General features: G+C 45.3%; 1 pseudogene across 1 annotated transcript in view; it reads left to right on the forward strand.

Annotated features, from left to right (window-relative positions):
* Positions 1–13,646, forward strand: part of LOC306934245 (metabotropic glutamate receptor 7-like) — a 285,618-nt pseudogene that overhangs the window by 205,324 nt on the left and 66,648 nt on the right. The window contains exons 8-9 of the transcript in view: positions 486–624; positions 8,038–8,134. The product of the transcript in view is annotated as a metabotropic glutamate receptor 7-like (transcript). The remainder of the gene's footprint in view (positions 1–485; positions 625–8,037; positions 8,135–13,646) is intronic.

Here is a 13,646-nt window from a genome sequence, read left to right on the forward strand (position 1 = left end):
TGATAAATGAGGGCCTATGCCTCTGGTTCCTCTCTCCTCGTGCAGGCAGTGTGTAACTCTGTCTCTATGGCTCTGGTTCCTCTCTCCTCGTGCAGGCAGTGTGTAACTGTCTCTATGGCTCTGGTTCCTCTCTCCTCGTGCAGGCAGTGTGTAACTCTGTCTCTATGGCTCTGGTTCCTCTCTCCTCGTGCAGGCAGTGTGTAACTGTCTCTATGGCTCTGGTTCCTCTCTCCTCGTGCAGGCAGTGTGTAACTGTCTCTATGGCTCTGGTTCCTCTCTCCTCGTGCAGGCAGTGTGTAACTGTCTCTATGGCTCTGGTTCCTCTCCTCGTGCAGGCAGTGTGTAACTGTCTCTATGGCTCTGGTTCCTCTCCTCGTGCAGGCAGTGTGTAACTCTGTCTCTATGGCTCTGGTTCCTCTCTCCTCATTGCAGGCAGTGTGTAACTGTCTCTATGGCTCTGGTTCCTCTCTCCTCATTGCAGGCAGTGCCGGCACCTCGGTGACGTTCAACAGGAACGGCGACGCTCCGGGCCGTTACGACTTGTTCCAGTTCCAGGTGTCCAACACCTCGTCCACCCCGGAGTACAAGGTGATGGGCCAATGGGTGGACTCGCTGCAGCTCCGGGTAATGACACACATACACTATGCACCACACTTACACTGTAACTTCAGTACAGGGTGATGGGTGGGCCAATGGGTGGACTCACTGTAACTTCAGTACAATGTGATGGGTGGGCCAATGGGTGGACTCACTGTAACTTCAATACAAGGTGATGGGTGGGCCAATGGGTGGACTCACTTACCTCAGTACAAGGTGATAGGTGGGCCAATGAGTGGACTCACTGTAACTTCAGTACAATGTGATGGGTGGGCCAATGGGTTGACTCACTGTAACTTCAGTACAAGGTGATGGGTGGGCCAATGGGTGGACTCACTTACCTCAGTACAAGGTGATGGGTGGGCCAATGGGTGGACTCACTGTAACGTCAGTACAAGGGTGGGTCAATGGGTGGACTCACTGTAACTTCAGTACAAGGTGATGGACCAAAGGGTGGACTCACTGTATAACTTCAGTACAAGGTGACGGGCCAATGGGTGGACTCGCTGTAACTTCAGTACAAGGGTGGGCCAATTAGTGGACTCACTGTAACTTCAGTACAAGGTGATGGGCCAATGGGTGGACTCACTGTAACTTCAGTACAAGGGTGGGCCAATGGGTGGACTCACTGTAACTTCAGTACAAGGTGATGGGCCAATGGGTGGACTCGCTCCAGCTTAGGGTAATGACACACATACACTATACAGTACACTGCAAAGTTTACCATTAACCTAATTTATTAAAGTGTAACTTCACAACAAACGTTGCACGGGCAAGGAGCGAGCGCTCCCACGGCGATATCGCACAAAATACTATCCTGATATGGAGTGTCGGTCGTTGCGTTGCGACGTAGCCTGAACCAATCAAACAACCAATAAATAGTATTTGAGCGAAACCTCGCTCAAATACTAATAATATGTGTGTGTCTATGAAAAGCAATTTCGATAAAGTGCCTATATAAATGCACCACTTATTTATTTTACCATTTATACCACTTTAAACCTGTATGCATACTGTAGCACTTATATACCACTACCGTATATATGCATACCGTAGGTGAAAAGAGCTCGTTGTGCAGCTTGTACAGTAGAGAGAGAGAGAGAGAGAGGTTATTTAAATTGTCCATACATTTTACCTTCATAAATGTTGGGCTCAACACTGATGATCGCCACGGCTACACTATGCAACTGCATTCCAATGCAGGCACCGACACGTTTTGGACTTCTTACTCCAGTAGATTTTCATTTCCGGACTTTCACTTGTAACCGATTATTTCTACATTATATGCAGTATTGATACTTATACTTAAAGGACAGCTTTAGTTTTTTTCAACCAAGGTTAATTTATTTTTTTCATTTGCTGCTTTCTTTCGTTTTAGCGATTTGTAACTATTTTTGACAGGGGGCGGGGGCATTCGAACATGGGGCTAAATACGTCGGCGATTTCTGTATTAATATTTATTTAGTCCTAACTAGACCCCAGGAAATTACATCTGGCCACAACAGATCACAGGAACTACTGAATGTGAAGGTAGAGGTACTAGGGGGATGCCATACTGTGTGTCGTAGGCTCAACATGTCAGTTTGTCACATTCAATAGATCCCGTGATCTTTTGTGGACAGATGTAATTTCTTGGGGTCTAGTAGGATAATAATACAATACATAAAATAAATACATATTTAGCCCCATGTTCGAATGTCCCTGCCCCCCCTGTCAAAATAGCTAAAATCGCTAAGAAATGAGCAAATGAAAAACAATTAAGACTCCTCTTTTACTTTCTTTAATAACAACCTAAAACATGAACATTGGTTGAAAAATATAAAATTGTCCTTTAAAGGACCTACAGTATAACATAAAATTAATTTTTTGTGGTGTTTTTTTAGCTCCCCTGTGTATTTTCTATCCCCACAAATATGCAATTTTATGGAATTTGCTCTCAGGAACAGCTCAACTGATTTGGTCGTATTTGTGATGTCATCAATGTCACCCTTCTTTGTTTACAATGTCCACCATTGTTGATTTTCAAAGCTGGCATGGAATGGAATGTTTATCTAGCATCAGTATTATAATGACTCAAATATTAAATAAGTTGCATATCAGCGCCCCCACCACCTCGTCAGGACATTGTGGTACTGCAGCTAAAACAGATTCAGAAGCAAAAAAAGTTATATCAGAGTGGTGATTGAGGCTCAAACCATTAGATTGTCATTCATTCTGACAATGTCTGTCTGTCTGAATGTCTGTCTGTGTGTCACTGTGACTGCCGTAGCTCCTGCACCAATCACTCCCACTTTTCACACAGTCATTGACCATAATAATATGGTCAATATGGTCAATTTTTCCAATTTCACAAATTATAAATTAATAATGAATGTATTAGTTAATTAAAAATGCGAAAACGCACCCAGGGCGCAGTACCCCCCCGCGGCCACAGGGCGCAGTACCCCCCACGGCAAGTATATCACAACGGGTAAGGGCTAGTGATATTAAATATTAAAAACTGTTTTAAAATTCATGTTATAGCTGCTTTAAGTCCTTTTTTTCCCACCAGTGAAAGAGTCGCTGTACAGCGATGAGACCCAAGGTGACAGATCTGGCCGCTCGGTCTCCATAGCAACAGTGAGCTGTTGGTCTCATTACCGCGTTGTGTTTTTCCCTCTCCTTCTCCAGCAGCTCACAGCGTGTAATCAGTGTGTTTCCACAGAGCTCCATTCATTGTCCAAATAACACGTTTACACCTGAGACCACATTCTACTATTTCCAATTACACTGTAGGCATTTAGCAGACGCTCTTAATCCAGAGCGATTTACAGTAAGCAAGAACAACATAATGGTAATACATCAAATACATAGAAATAGTCATCTAGGATCATAAGGAAGCTAAGAACCTAGCATTTGTCTAACAGTATACTAGGAGAAACTCTACAAGTTTTCTGAAAAAACCCTATGTTTGCCATGTCAGTGGTTCTTAAACTATTTCATGTCAAGGACCCCAGAATGATATGTGAAATACCTATACCAGTGACCTCCCAGAAGCAAACGTTCGAGTTAAAAACGTTTGCTGGGAAAATAAATATATATTCAAAGATGTGCACCACATTTTCACGATTTTTCAAAAATAGCAGATCTACAAGCTTGTTAGATCTGCTCTTTGTCAACAGCTAAAGTATATAAAAGAATGGTTTAAAAGTGGTTAAAAGCTATAAGGAGACACGGATGCGTTCCAGGTCTCAATGGGATAACACATGACACCTCCCCTGGCCCCAGATAAATGGCAGATGATAATCTACCCAGACACCCCAGCAACAACACATTAGTCATACGCAGGTACACGCCACACAAACCCAGTGTAGACATGGTGTGACTATGTGTGTGTGTGTGTGTGCGTGTGCGCGTGCGAGTGCGAGCGTGTGTGCGTGCGTGCGCATGTGTTAATTTGACTTAAATGTTCATACCAAGACTTTTAATACGCGTGTGTGTTTGATTGATTGTGTGACATTTTTATTTCACAGTATGCAGAATGGGTGCATTTCAAACGAAAGTCAAAGTCAATACAAAAACTGTTGCTGTGGACGACGACACCATGATAAAGCATTACGCTTGTTTACAACAGGGTCCACCATGTTCAATTCATCGGAACATTTAGAGACGTACAAATATACACTTCTATGAAAACAGGAAATCATCATATAAAGAATGTAAAAAAGGGAAAAACAAGTACAGTATGGGGGAAAAGGGGCTGTTGGGGGGGGGGGGGGGGGACTCATACTTTATTTACGGGGGCCAGTTTAGAATTGCAGCCGTCCGTAGGTGCTCTATGAGAGCGGTTTTGAAGGAGTCAAGGGATTCACATGTCTTAATGGCTGTTGGTAGGGCGTTCCACATTTTAGTGCAGTGGTTCTCAACCAGTGGTCCTTGAGGGGGTCCCAGGTGGTCCCCAGCTAAATGACGGAGAGTTGGTAACCAAGTGGACCCTTATAGATCCATTTGGTTTAATTTTACACTATCAAGAGTTACATTATTGTTAAACATCTGCAGTACTTAAATTACAATAAGTCTAAACAATTAGAGATTCGATTTTATTTTCATCAACGCCTGTTATCTCATATGGTTTCACCATTAATACAGCATGGACATCTTATCCAACGACAACAACATAGTATTAGTCTTTGGTATGTGAGGCTAAATGTGATCCGGTCTGGCAAATAGGCCCTCATCTCGACCAGAGTCATTTTTCAGTTTTTTACAGATTATTAAAGTACAGAATGTAAGCTTTCATCATTCAATGAAATTGGAAAGGAGATATGACCATTTTAAAATGATTGTGCCGTTTTACCCAAAGCTGAGAAAATCCCCTTTGAATGTTCACAACATTTCAACACCTAGAGCTGGCTAGCCTACTTTGACTTATAAATGTATACATTTAATTTGCCCAAATCAATAATCTGTTGGAATGAAAACCTTCTTCAACATTCAAGCTGTGTTAATATGGAGAAAAAAAAAACGAAAATCACAAAAAAAAGAAAATCAAGTTTATTTTAGATTTTCTGCCTTTTCATTATAGGCGAGATGAGGACCATTTTGCTAGACCTGGTCACAAATGTCATCAAATGGTGGTCCGTGACTCAAATTGCAGAATAAAATAATATATGACCTTGATATGAAATGGGTTGAAAACCACTGTTTTAGTGGCATAGGAGCGTGCGTGCATGTTTGCGCGTGCTGACCTTTGTGGTCAGGACAGCATCAATCCAGCGTTCGTTTCGTGTTTGTACACCAAAATGAACAAATTGGACGAGCCACAAAAAGCCTGTCATAAACTTCACATCGCTAATTTTCACTTAATGGCCGCGCGGCTCACACACACAGCCGATAACAACGATGGTTGTTAATGACTTTTCCATCTTTCCTCTCATGCTGTCAGTGTGACTTCCCGGCAGGTCGTTAAAGCTGCGTGCATTTCTTAACACTGCTTGACTTTGGGACGTCGGGGCCTGTTGATAGTAGAAGACATTTCACACATTTTTATTTGATTTTTAAGTGCTTTCCTTATTGCTTTGTCAGTCAGGGTTGTTATCATTAATCCATTGAGACCTGGAACGCATCCATGTCACGTTAGCGTTTAACCACATTAACCATTAACCCATTTTGGGGCGGGAACCCCTTTTGGTGTTTTAAACATTATGTTATAATTTAGCTATTGAAAAATAGCAGATCTACAAGCTCATAGCGCGCCACCGAGTGGCGCACTATGAACTTGTAGGTCTGCTATTTTTGAAAAATCGTTAAAATGTGCCTCAAATCTTTCCGAAAATTGTCATGATTTTGAAAACTTTTTTTTTTGAATTTCGACGTCAGGCCTGAATGGGTTAATTGTGTTGGAGTTGCCCGTGCCAAGGGTGTGCGACAATTCTCCATGTGGGACGGCATGTCCCACTGTGTTCCGTTTGTACACTCTGAGTTGCATTAACACTTTCACAGAGTAGATAAAAAATCGTATAACAGGTTACAAAAGATTGAGAATCTCTGCTTTATAAGCCAAGAGTATCGTCATAGAGCCATCCTTGAATATAATATATTCCTCCTCCTATGAACGTGAGTGCAGATTAGAAAATTATATTCCTCCTCCTATGAATGTGAGAGCAGATTGTTATCCTCCACTCAGCGTGATTGACTGACAGGAAGACTCTAAGACATTAGTGGTTCTTCTGGAAGGGTCTCACTCCAAGGGGGCAGGCAGGCTTTCCAACGTTGAAGCTCTCCTCCCTAGTGGTAGGAGGAGGGACTACAGGCGGACCCGTGGATTCATGACCGGGAAACCCCGTGCAGCTGGGCTTTAACATTGAGCGCTCGGTTGCACTTCCGCATTTGACCACCAAAATTTGGTGGTCAAATGCGGAAGTAGACGTTCTCAGACGGTACTTCCGGCAGTCTTCCGGGTGCTTCAAAACGCCACTGAGCAACTTCCACTGACATGAATAGCTGGGGGGGCGGAGCTTCGCGCCAGTTCAGTCTCTATTATATATATACTCTATGTCTCACTCTCTCTCGCTCTCTCTCTCTCTCTCTCTCGGTTACTCACATCGGCACCCAATCCCGGTTCTCCTCAGCAATTGATTTGAGTATTTCCAATTTACAATACTTTAATTCTACTCCACTATGTCTTAGAGGCAAATGTTGTAAATGTTGTACTTTTACTCCACTACAATTATTTGAAAACTTTAGTTACTTTGTAGATTTTGATTATTATTACAAAACGTACATAAAACTTAACTTAAAATAGGACTTCTACTTCTACTTTTGGAACTTGAAGTACATTTTGATAACAATACTTTTGTACTTTTATTCAATGCATTTTGATTTCCAGACTTTTACTTAACAAAGTAACAGAGTATTTCCATGTTGCAGTATTGATATTTTTTACTTAAGTAAAACACTTTTTCCACCACTAGAGACCACCCTTATTATATTTGCTCAGAATTTCCCTCTCTAAATTAATGTTTATTCGTCTTCCGTTATTTGCTTTAGAGTTTAGACGAGTGTCTTATTTCACACCTCAGTGGCTCGCTGTGTTCTGTATTAATGACACAACCGTGTCATTCCCTCTGCATTCTGTGTTCTGTATTCATGACAATCCTCTGCATTCACACTCGTGTGTTCTGTATTAAAGGAGAGTTTCGTGCTAGAAGGCTTTCTTACCTTTAGTTGTCGTTGTTAGGTCCGCACCAACATGGTCCATGTGTTATTTTGTGTAAAAACGTTATTATTGGCCATTTCCCCTACCCCACCATAAGCCCTCAATGGGGCGCTGGGTTTTAGTGCTAATTCGCTTATTTCCATCGCTCGAAAATCCTTTATTTTTTAAAATAAATCCTCTCCAGGATTACTATGCAGTTTACTGCATAGTAACGCTGTTGCTGTCTCGTCTATCGCGAGACTTCGCAAGACTTCGCGAGCTCCATGGATGGAAACCAGTGCCCCCATTGAGGGCTTATGGTGGGGTAGGGGAAAACAATAATAAGGTGTTTTAGCACAACACAACACTTAACCCTAACAACGACAACTAAAAGCAAGAAAGCCTTCTAGCATGAAATGCTCCTTTAATGACAATCCTCTGCATTCACACTCGTGTGTTCTTTGCTTTGTTTTCATTTTAGTAGGTAGTACGCTCTGTTTCCATGGTGATTTCTTTCAATGACTTTCAAGTACTGAGAAGACAGTATACAGTATAATAAGTGCCATTACACAAAAGGACAGAAAAGTGCTCTATTTTAGGTTTCAATTCCTCATGCACCTTAATTATGGTCCATACATTATTATGGGGTTGAATTTTTCAAAATCTCTTTGTGTGTTTTTGTGATCTGTGGGGGAGTATATACAGCATGTGTCTCTGATTTCTCTCTCTCTCTCTCTCTCTCTCTCTCTCTCTCTCTCTCTCAGGTGGAGGACCTCCAGTGGACAGACGGTGAACAGGAAGTGCCCGTCTCGGTTTGCAGCCTGCCCTGCAAGACAGGAGAGAGGAAGAAGAGAGTCAAAGGTACGGTACGGTGTAGTGGTGGAGTAGTGGTGGTGTAGTAGTGGTGGTGTAGTGGTGGTGTAGTGGTGATGTAGTAGTGGTGGTGTAGTGGTGATGTAGTAGTGGTGGTGTAGTGGTGATGTAGTAGTGGTGGTGTAGTGGTGATGTAGTAGTGGTGGTGTAGTGGTGATGTAGTAGTGGTGATGTAGTAGTGGTGGTGTAGTGGTGATGTAGTAGTGGTGGAGTAGTGGTGATGTAGTAGTGGTGGTGTAGTGGTGATGTAGTAGTGGTGGTGTAGTGGTGATGTAGTAGTGGTGGAGTAGTGGTGATGTAGTAGTGGTGGTGTAGTGGTGATGTAGTAGTGGTGGAGTAGTGGTGATGTAGTAGTGGTGGTGTAGTGGTGATGTAGTAGTGGAGTAGTGATGTAGTAGTGGTGGTGTAGTAGTGGTGTAGTAGTGGTGGTGTAGTGGTGATGTAGTAGTGGTGGTGTAGTGGTGATGTAGTAGTGGTGGTGTAGTGGTGATGTAGTAGTGGTGGTGTAGTGGTGATGTAGTAGTGGTGGTGTAGTAGTGGTGGTGTAGTAGTGATGTAGTAGTGGTGGTGTAGTGGTGATGTAGTAGTGGTGGAGTAGTGGTGGTGTAGTGGTGATGTAGTAGTGGTGGTGTAGTGGTGATGTAGTAGTGGTGGTGTAGTAGTGGTGGTGTAGTAGTGATGTAGTAGTGGTGGTGTAGTGGTGATGTAGTAGTGGTGGTGTAGTGGTGATGTAGTAGTGGTGGTGTAGTAGTGGTGGTGTAGTAGTGATGTAGTAGTGGTGGTGTAGTGGTGATGTAGTAGTGGTGGAGTAGTGGTGGTGTAGTGGTGATGTAGTAGTGGTGGTGTAGTGGTGGTGATGTAGTAGTGGTGGTGTAGTGGTGATGTAGTAGTGGTGGTGTAGTGGTGATGTAGTAGTGGTGGTGTAGTGGTCATGTAGTAGTGGTGGTGTAGTAGTGGTGGTGTAGTAGTGGTGATGTAGTAGTGGTGGTGTAGTGGTGATGTAGTAGTGGTGGAGTAGTGGTGATGTAGTAGTGGTGGTGTAGTGGTGATGTAGTAGTGGAGTAGTGGTGGTGTAGTGGTGATGTAGTAGTGGTGGTGTAGTGGTGATGTAGTAGTGGTGGTGTAGTGGTGATGTAGTAGTGGTGGTGTAGTGGTGATGTAGTAGTGGTGGTGTAGTGGTGATGTAGTAGTGGTGGTGTAGTGGTGATGTAGTAGTGGTGATGTAGTAGTGGTGGTGTAGTAGTGGTGGTGTAGTGGTGATGTAGTAGTGGTGGTGTAGTGGTGATGTAGTAGTGGTGGTGTAGTAGTGATGTAGTAGTGGTGGTGTAGTAGTGATGTAGTAGTGGTGGTGTAGTGGTGATGTAGTAGTGGTGGTGTAGTAGTGATGTAGTAGTGGTGATGTAGTAGTGGTGGTGTAGTAGTGGTGGTGTAGTAGTGATGTAGTAGTGGTGGAGTAGTGGTGATGTAGTAGTGGTGGTGTAGTGGTGATGTAGTAGTGGTGGAGTAGTGGTGATGTAGTAGTGGTGGTGTAGTGGTGATGTAGTAGTGGAGTAGTGGTGGTGTAGTGGTGATGTAGTAGTGGTGGTGTAGTGGTGATGTAGTAGTGGTGGTGTAGTGGTGATGTAGTAGTGGTGGTGTAGTGGTGATGTAGTAGTGGTGGTGTAGTGGTGATGTAGTAGTGGTGGTGTAGTGGTGATGTAGTAGTGGTGATGTAGTAGTGGTGGTGTAGTAGTGGTGGTGTAGTGGTGATGTAGTAGTGGTGGTGTAGTGGTGATGTAGTAGTGGTGGTGTAGTAGTGATGTAGTAGTGGTGGTGTAGTAGTGATGTAGTAGTGGTGGTGTAGTGGTGATGTAGTAGTGGTGGTGTAGTAGTGATGTAGTAGTGGTGATGTAGTAGTGGTGGTGTAGTAGTGGTGGTGTAGTAGTGATGTAGTAGTGGTGGTGTAGTAGTGATGTAGTAGTGGTGGTGTAGTGGTGATGTAGTAGTGGTGGTGTAGTGGTGGTGTAGTGGTGATGTAGTAGTGGTGGTGTAGTGGTGATGTAGTAGTGGTGGTGTAGTGGTGATGTAGTAGTGGTGGTGTAGTAGTGATGTAGTAGTGGTGGTGTAGTAGTGATGTAGTAGTGGTGGTGTAGTAGTGATGTAGTAGTGGTGGTGTAGTGGTGATGTAGTAGTGGTGGTGTAGTGGTGATGTAGTAGTGGTGGTGTAGTAGTGATGTAGTAGTGGTGGTGTAGTGGTGATGTAGTAGTGGTGGTGTAGTGGTGGAGTAGTGGTGATGTAGTAGTGGTGGTGTAGTGGTGATGTAGTAGTGGTGGTGTAGTGGTGGAGTAGTGGTGGTGTAGTGGTGGTATAGTGGTGGAGTAGTGGTGGAGTAGTGGTGGAGTAGTGGTGGAGTAGTGGTGGTGTAGTGGTGGAGTAGTGGTGGTGGAGTAGTGGTGGTGTAATAGTGGTGGTGTAGTGGTGGAGTAGTGGTGGAGTAGTGTTGGTGTAGTGGTGGAGTAGTGGTGGTGTAGTGGTGGAGTAGTGGTGGTGTAGTGGTGGAGTAGTGGTGGAGTAGTGGTGGAGTAGTGGTGGTGTAGTGGTGGTGTAGTGGTGGTGGAGTAGTGGTGGAGTAGTGGTGTAGTGGTGGTGTAGTGGTGATGTAGTAGTGGTGGTGTAGTGGTGATGTAGTAGTGGTAGTGTAGTGGTGGTGTAGTGGTGATGTAGTAGTGGTGGAGTAGTGGTGGTGTAGTGGTGGAGTAGTGGTGGTGTAGTAGTGGTGGAGGAGTAGTGGTGGAGTAGTGGTGGTGTAGTGGTGGAGTAGTGGTGGAGTAGTGGTGGTGTAGTGGTGGTGTAGTGGTGGAGTAGTGGTGGTGTAGTGGTGATGTAGTAGTGGTGGAGTAGTGGTGGAGTAGTGGTGGTGTAGTGGTGTAGTGGTGATGTAGTAGTGGTGGTGTAGTGGTGATGTAGTAGTGGTTGAGTAGTGGTGGTTTAGTGGTGGTGTAGTGGTGGAGTAGTGGTGGTGTAGTGGTGGTGTAGTGGTGGAGTAGTGGTGGTGTAGTGGTGGTGTAGTGGTGGAGTAGTGGTGGAGTAGTGGTGGAGTAGTGGTGGTGTAGTGGTGGAGTAGTGGTGGTGTAGTGGTGATGTAGTAGTGGTGGTGTAGTGGTGATGTAGTAGTGGTGGTGTAGTGGTGATGTAGTAGTGGTGATGTAGTAGTGGTGGTGTAGTAGTGGTGGTGTAGTGGTGATGTAGTAGTGGTGGTGTAGTGGTGATGTAGTAGTGGTGGTGTAGTAGTGATGTAGTAGTGGTGGTGTAGTAGTGATGTAGTAGTGGTGGTGTAGTAGTGGTGGTGTAGTAGTGATGTAGTAGTGGTGGTGTAGTAGTGATGTAGTAGTGGTGGTGTAGTAGTGGTGGTGTAGTGGTGATGTAGTAGTGGTGGTGTAGTAGTGGTGGTGTAGTGGTGATGTAGTAGTGGTGGTGTAGTAGTGATGTAGTAGTGGTGGTGTAGTGGTGGTGTAGTAGTGGTGGTGTAGTAGTGATGTAGTAGTGGTGGTGTAGTAGTGATGTAGTAGTGGTGGTGTAGTGGTGATGTAGTAGTGGTGGTGTAGTGGTGGTGTAGTGGTGATGTAGTAGTGGTGGTGTAGTGGTGATGTAGTAGTGGTGGTGTAGTGGTGATGTAGTAGTGGTGGTGTAGTAGTGATGTAGTAGTGGTGGTGTAGTAGTGATGTAGTAGTGGTGGTGTAGTAGTGATGTAGTAGTGGTGGTGTAGTGGTGATGTAGTAGTGGTGGTGTAGTAGTGATGTAGTAGTGGTGGTGTAGTGGTGATGTAGTAGTGGTGGTGTAGTGGTGGAGTAGTGGTGATGTAGTAGTGGTGGTGTAGTGGTGATGTAGTAGTGGTGGTGTAGTGGTGATGTAGTAGTGGTGGTGTAGTGGTGATGTAGTAGTGGTGGAGTAGTGGTGATGTAGTAGTGGTGGTGTAGTGGTGATGTAGTAGTGGTGGAGTAGTGGTGATGTAGTAGTGGTGGTGTAGTGGTGATGTAGTAGTGGAGTAGTGGTGGTGTAGTGGTGGTGTAGTGGTGGAGTAGTGGTGGTGTAGTGGTGGTATAGTGGTGGAGTAGTGGTGGAGTAGTGGTGGAGTAGTGGTGGAGTAGTGGTGGAGTAGTGGTGGAGTAGTGGTGGTGTAGTGGTGGAGTAGTGGTGGTGGAGTAGTGGTGGTGTAATAGTGGTGGTGTAGTGGTGGAGTAGTGGTGGAGTAGTGTTGGTGTAGTGGTGGAGTAGTGGTGGTGTAGTGGTGGAGTAGTGGTGGTGTAGTGGTGGAGTAGTGGTGGAGTAGTGGTGGAGTAGTGGTGGTGTAGTGGTGGTGTAGTGGTGGTGGAGTAGTGGTGGAGTAGTGGTGGAGTAGTGGTGGTGTAGTGGTGATGTAGTAGTGGTGGTGTAGTGGTGATGTAGTAGTGGTAGTGTAGTGGTGGTGTAGTGGTGATGTAGTAGTGGTGGAGTAGTGGTGGTGTAGTGGTGGTGTAGTGGTGGAGTAGTGGTGGTGTAGTGGTGGTGTAGTGGTGGAGTAGTGGTGGAGTAGTGGTGGAGTAGTGGTGGTGTAGTGGTGGAGTAGTGGTGGTGTAGTGGTGGTGTAGTGGTGGAGTAGTGGTGGTGTAGTGGTGGAGTAGTGGTGGTGTAGTGGTGGAGTAGTGGTGGAGTAGTGGTGGAGTAGTGGTGGTGTAGTGGTGGAGTAGTGGTGGTGTAGTGGTGGAGTAGTGGTGGTGTAGTGGTGGAGTAGTGGTGGTGTAGTGTTGGAGTAGTGGTGGTGCAGTGGTGGTGTAGTGGTGGAGTAGTGGTGGTGTAGTGGTTGGAGTAGTGGTTGAGTAGTGGTGGAGTAGTGGTGGTGTAGTGGTGGAGTAGTGGTGGTGTAGTGGTGGTGTAGTGGTGGTGTAGTGTTGGAGTAGTGGTGGAGTAGTGGTGGTGTAGTGGTGGTGTAGTGGTGGTGTAGTGGTTGGAGTAGTGGTTGAGTAGTGGTGGAGTAGTGGTGGTGTAGTGGTGGAGTAGTGGTGGTGTAGTGGTGGTGTAGTGGTGGAGTAGTGGTGGAGTAGTGGTGGTGTACTGGTGGAGTAGTGGTGGTGTACTGGTGGAGTAGTGGTGGTGTAGTGGTGGAGTAGTGGTGGTGTAGTGGTGGTGTAGTGGTGGTGTAGTGGTGATGTAGTAGTGGTGGTGTAGTGGTGGAGTAGTGGTGGTGTAGTGGTGGAGTAGTGGTGGTGTAGTGGTGGAGTAGTGGTGGAGTAGTGGTGGAGTAGTGGTGGAGTAGTGGTGGTGGTGTAGTGGTGGAGTAGTGGTGTAGTAGTGGTGGTGTAGTGGTGGAGTAGTGGTGGAGTAGTGGTGGTGTAGTAGTGGTGGAGTAGTGGTGGAGTAGTGGTGGTGTAGTGGTGGTGTAGTGGTGGTGTAGTAGTGGTGTAGTGGTGGTGTAGTGGTGGAGTAGTGGTGGTGTAGTGGTGGAGTAGTGGTGGTGTAGTGGTGGTGTAGTGGTGGTGTAGT

This window comes from Electrona antarctica (genome assembly GCF_951216825.1).
Source record: "Electrona antarctica genome assembly, chromosome: 2".
Classification (NCBI taxonomy): Eukaryota; Metazoa; Chordata; class Actinopteri; order Myctophiformes; family Myctophidae; genus Electrona; species Electrona antarctica.